This window comes from Suricata suricatta, chromosome X (genome assembly GCF_006229205.1).
Source record: "Suricata suricatta isolate VVHF042 chromosome X, meerkat_22Aug2017_6uvM2_HiC, whole genome shotgun sequence".
Classification (NCBI taxonomy): domain Eukaryota; kingdom Metazoa; phylum Chordata; class Mammalia; order Carnivora; family Herpestidae; genus Suricata; species Suricata suricatta.
The window spans coordinates 65,310,190-65,316,355 of NC_043717.1; positions in this window are offsets into that span (position 1 = coordinate 65,310,190).

Sequence of the window (6,166 nt, forward strand, 5' to 3'; positions counted from 1 at the left end):
CACTCCTCATTCCAAGAAGTTAATGTTTGAAGTTCCACAAGCTCCTAGGTATTCCAATGAAGAAAAGAATCCTTTACTCCTTAAATGTAAGGAGAAGTCATTTTTTGCTGGATCAATTGCAGAAACATGACCATAGTTTTAGTCCTCAAAGTCAACACTCAATGAAATGTATGGAGCAGTGTAGGAAGGAAATACCATAAGATTTTCAGTATTTGAAATAACACACAGAATTTGTTTTTTATTCTTCTTATTTTGACTTCATAAAAGATAGATAATCTAGCATTTGATTAACATCTTGTTTAGAAACATGGTAGGATTAAGAAGGATTTGGCCATTAAGCATTTCTTCCTCAGTTTTAATAGATGTTGAAGAGAAACCAATCAATGACTGTTCAATAAATTTGTGATTCCTTTATTTAGAATTTTCTATTTTACTGTAAATCTAAAAAGATTACAGCATTATTTGAAAACTCTTTCCAAAATCACTTAAAGGAAGTTGTTGATCACCAGAGACAAAATTTTTTAACTTTTCATAAACCAGGTTAAGACATGTCTATTTCACTATCTGACTCCTCTTTACCTTCAGAACTTGTTTATTTATTGTTCAGGAAGCTACCTCAGTCTTCCTGGTTAGTCAGCATAAGACCTTAAGTGTACTTCATCCTTTGTATAACAATCATCTAGCTCAAGGAAATCTAACAAATAGTTGTTGATATATTATGTACTATAAGATAATTAAATTAATATAAATGTGAAAAATTTTTTCTAAAACTGACATGACCAAAAATAGTTATCTGAAGGCTCCAACTTCACCATCAGTTAACTGGACAAAGATCAGAAAATAAAACAGTTTTTTTTTTTTTGCTTATACTGTGTGTAAAATCAGGAAAGACTTACTTTTTTTCCATTATATATTAGCTTTTTGTCCTCATATTCATTTTTTTCCTCTTCAAATATTGTTTTGAGAAAGCACAAATGGGGTAGGGGCAGGGGGAGAGGGTGAGAAAAAATCTCAAGCAGCCTCCATGCCCAGCATTGAACCTGATGTGGGGCTGGACCTCATGACTGTGAGATCATGACCTGAGCCAAAATCAAGAGACACATGCTTACTAACTGAGTGACACAGGATCCCTTGTTTCAAATTTTATTTAATTCTAGTTAGTTTATATATAGTACAAATACTGGTTTCAGGAGTAGAATTCAGTGATTGATCACTTACATACAATACCGAGTGCTCATCATAACTGCCTTCCTTAATACTCATCACCAATCTAGCCCATCCCCCACTTTCCTCCCTCTATCAATCCTCAGTTTATTCTCTATCATTACAATTCTTTATGGTTTGCTTTCCACTCTCTTTCCCCCCTCCCATATGTTCATCTGTTTTGTTTCCTAAATTCCACATATGAGTGAAATCATATGCTATTTGTCTTTCTCTGACTGACATATTTGGCTTACCACAATACCCTATAGCTCCATCCATGTCATTCCAAAGGGCAAGATTTCACTCTTGTTGGTGGCTGAGTAATCTCTCTCTCTCTCTCTCTCTCTCTCTCTCTCTCTCTCTCTCTCTCTCCATGTCTCTCTCACCTCTTCTTTATCCATTCATCCGTCAGTGGACATTTGGGCTCTTTCCACATTTTGGTTATTGTTGACAATTCTTCCTTAAACATCGGGGTGCCTATACCTCTTTGAATCTGTATTTTTGTACCCTTAGGCAAATACATAGTAGTGCCACTGCTGGATTGTAGGGTAGTTCTATTTTTGACATTTTGAGGAGACTCCATACAGTTTTCAAGAGTGGTTGCACCAGTTAGCATTCTCACCAACAGTGCAAGAGGATTCCCCTTTCTCCACATCCTCATCAACACTTGTTGCTCCTTGAGTTGTTAATTTTAGCCATTATGACCTCTGTGAGGTGATATCACATTGTGATTGGATTTGTATTTCCCTGATGATGAGTGATGTTGAGATTTTTCCCATGTGTCTGTTAACTATCTGGATGTCTTCTTTGGAAAAATGGCTATTCCTGTCATCTGCCCATTTCTTAACTGGCTTATTTGGCATTTTTTTGGGTATTGAGTTTGATAAGTTTTTTATATGTTCTTTATATGTCTAGTAAGAAGTTGATCCAGTCAAAGAGGTTACTGCCTGTGTTCTTCTCTAGGTTTTTGATGATTTACTTCTCACGTTTAGGTCTTTCATCTGTTTATAATTTAGTTTGTCTATGGTGTAAAAAAGTGGTCCAGTTTCATTCTTCTGCATGTTACTGTCCAATTTTCCCAGCACAATTTGTTGAAGCGACTCTCTCTCTCCATGGACTGAAAGGGGAGGGGGAGGGGAGATGGGGGAGGGGGTAATGGTCATGGTGGGGGGCACTTGTGGGGAGAAGCACTGGGTGTTATATGGAAACTAATTTGACAATAAACTATTATAAAAAATATTCTTTTCTGCTTGGTCAGAGATTAGTTGACCATATTGTTGTGGGTCTATTCTGTTCCATTGATCTACGTATCTGTATTTGTTCCATCACTATACTATCTTGATCACTACAGCTTTGTTTTTTTGTTTTGTTTTGTTTTTTTTTTTTGATCACTACAGCTTTGTAAAACTAGCTTGGCGTCCAAAATCATGAAGCCTCCAGTTTTTCTTTTCTTTTTCAGGATTTCTTTGGCTATTTGGAGTCTTTTATGGTTTTATATAAACTTTAGGATTGTTTGTTCTATCTCTGTGAAAAATACAGGTGGTATTTTGATAGGGATTGCATTAAGTGAGTAGATGGCTTTGGGGCGTATAGACATTTAACAATGTTTGTTATTCTAATCCATAAGCCTGGAAAGTTTTACGAATTCTTTGTGTCCTCGTCAATTTCTTTCATAACTTTTCTATAGTTTTCAGAGAACAGGTATTTTACCTCTTTGTTTGAGTTTATTCTTAGGTATCTATTGGGTTTGGTTCAATTGTAATTGGGATCAATTCCTTGATTTCTTTTCTGCTGATTCATTATTGGTGTATAGAAATGCAACATATTTCTCTACATCAATTATATATACTGTGACTTTGCTGAATTTGTGTATCATTTCTAGACATTTTTTGATGGCGTTTTCTAGTTTTCTCTGTAGTCTAGTTTTCTCATGTTGTCTGCAAATAGTGAATATTTTACTTCTTTTTTTGCCAATTTGGATGCCTTTTATTTCTTTTGTTGTCTGATTGCTGAGGCTAAGACTTCCAGTCTTATGTTGAATAAAAATGGAGAGAGTGGACATCCCTGTCTTTTTCCTGACCATAGACGAAAAGCCCTCAGTTTTTCCCCATAGTGGATGACAATACCTGTGGGTCTTTCATATTTGGTCTTTATGATATTGAGTTATGTTCAATCTATACCTACTTTTTTTGAGAGTTTTATCAAGAATGGATGCTGTATTTTGCCCAAAGCTTTTTCTTCATCTGTTGAGAAGATCATATATATTCTTCTCCTTTTTAAAACTGATGTAGTGTAGGGGCACCTGGTGGCTCAGTCAATTAAGCAGTCAACTTGAGCTCAGGTCATAATCTCACAGTTCGTGAGTTTGAGCCCCCTCATCAGGCTCTGTGCCAACAGCTCAGAGCCTGGAGCCTGCTTCTGATTCTGTGTCTCCCTCTCTGACCCTCCCTCGCTCACACTGTGTGTCTCTTTCTCTCTCAAAAATAAATAAACATTAAAACAATTAATGTAGTGTATCATGTTGCTTGCTTTCTGATTATTGAACCACTCCTGAAGTCCAGGAATAAATTCTACTTGATCATAGTGCATAATTCTTTAAATGTACTATTGGATTCAATTTACCAGTGTATTACTGAGAAATTTTACGTCTATATTCATCAAGGATATTGGCCAGTAATTCTCCTATTTAGGGAGGTTTTGTCTCCTTTTTGAATTAAGTTAATGTTAGATTTCTAGAAGAGTTTGGACGTCTTCCTACAATTTCTATTTTTTGGAACAATGTGAGAAGAACGAGTATTATCTCTTCCTTAAATGTCTTAGAATTCACTTAGGAAGCCATTTACCCTTGGATGTTAGGTTGTTGGGAGATTTTTTTTTTTTAATGTCTTTTGTTGTTGTCGTTTTACAGAGAGATAATTTGGGGGCCCCCAGGTGGCTCACTCTGTTAAGCGTCTGACTTCAGCTCAGGTCATGATCTTGTGGTCTGTGAGTTACAGCCCCACATTAGGGTCTGTGATCAGAGCTCAGAGCCTCAAGCCTACTTCCTATTCTGTGTCTCCCTCTTTTTCTGCCTCTCCCCTGCTTGTACTCTGTATCTCTCTCAAAAATAAATACACATTCATTTTTTTAAATAAATAGCAAATACATTTATTTAAATTCAAGTTAGTTAACATATGGTATAGTATTGGCTTCTAGGAATAGGATTTAGTGATTCATCACCTACATATAACATGTAGTGCTCATCCCAACTAGTGTCCTCCTTAATACCTATTACTGATTCAATATTCTTTGGTTATGAGATTGTAAAAGTTTTCTATTTCTGTTTCAGTTTTATTAGTTTGTATGTTTCTAATAATTTGTCCATTTCCTCCAGATTTCTCAGATTGTTGGCACACAAATTTTCATAATATTCTCTTGTGACATTCTGTATTTCTGTGGTGTTGACTGTGATCTCTCCTCTTTCATTCATGATTTTATTTATTGGGTCCTTTCTCTCTCTCTCTCTCTCTCTCTCTCTCTCTCTCTCTCTCTCTCTCTCTCTGTCTCTCTCTCTCTCTGTCTCTCTGTCTCTCTCTCTCTCTCTCTCTCGATAAGCCTGGATAGAAGTTTATCAGTTTTACTAATTCTTTTAAAAATCAACTCTTAGTTTCATTGATTGTTCTTCTGTGGTTTTCTTTGTTTATTTCTATATATTTTATTTATGCTCTAATCTTTATTATATCCCTTATGGCTTTAGGCTTTATTTGATGTTCCTTTTCTAGCTTCTTTAGATGTTAGGTTAGGTTCTGTATTTGAGACTCTTCTTCCTTCTTGAGATAGGTCTGTATTGCAATATATTTTCCTCTTAGACTCCCTTTGCTGCATCCCAAAGGGTTTGGATTGTTGTGTTTTCATTTTCATTTATTTCCATGTACTTTTAAATTTCTTAATTTTTTGGCTAACACATTCATTCTTATTTTTTAAATTTTTATTCATTTTGAAAGAGACAGAATGTGTGTGTGTGTGTGTGTGTGTGTGTGTGTGTGTGTTTGTGCGTGCGCGCACATGCACAGAGCAAGGAAGGGGAGAGGGGAAGAGAGAACCCATATCAGGCCCCACACTCAGTGCTGAGCCCAATATAGGGATCAATCCCATTACCTGAGCTGAAACCAAGAGTTGGATGCTTAACCGACTGAGCCACGAAGGCGCCCCAGTTCTTTTATTGTTTAATAGGATGCTTTCCTTTTTTTTTTTTTCTTATGGTGATTTCAAGTTTCAAAATGTTGTGTTTTGAAAATATGCATGGTATTATCTTAATCTTTTTGTAGTTATTGAGGGATGTTTTGTGACCCAATATATGATCTATTCCGGAAAATGTTCATGTGGAGTCAAAAAGAACGTGTATTTTGCTGCTTCAGGACAAAATGTTGTGAATATATCAGTTAAGTCATACAGTCCAGTGTGGCATTCAAAACCAACGTTTCTTCACTGATTTTTCTGTTTAGATGATCTGTCCATTGTTGTAAGTGGGGTGTTAAAGTTCACTACTATTATTGTATTGTTATCAATCTGTTTCTTTATGTTTCTTATTAAGTGATTTGTATGTTGGTTTCTTCCAAGTTGAAGACATAAATATTTACAATTGTTAGATCTTCTTGATGGACAGAACTTATAAGGATGATATAATGCCTTTCTTCATCTCTTGTTACAGCTTTTGGTTTAAAATCTAGTCTTTCTACTTTCTCCTCGAGGGTTTTGATGGTTTCCTGGAAACAACCTCCTTGACCTCAACCGCAGCAGTTTCCTACTCAGCACATCCCCAAAGGCAAGGGAAATGAAAGCAAAACTGAACTATTGGGACCTCATCAAGATAAAAAGCTTCTGCACTGCAAAGAAAACAATCAAGAAACTAATAGGCAACTGACGGAATGGGAAAAGATAGTTGCAAATGACATATCAAATAAAGGGCTAGTATCCAAAATCT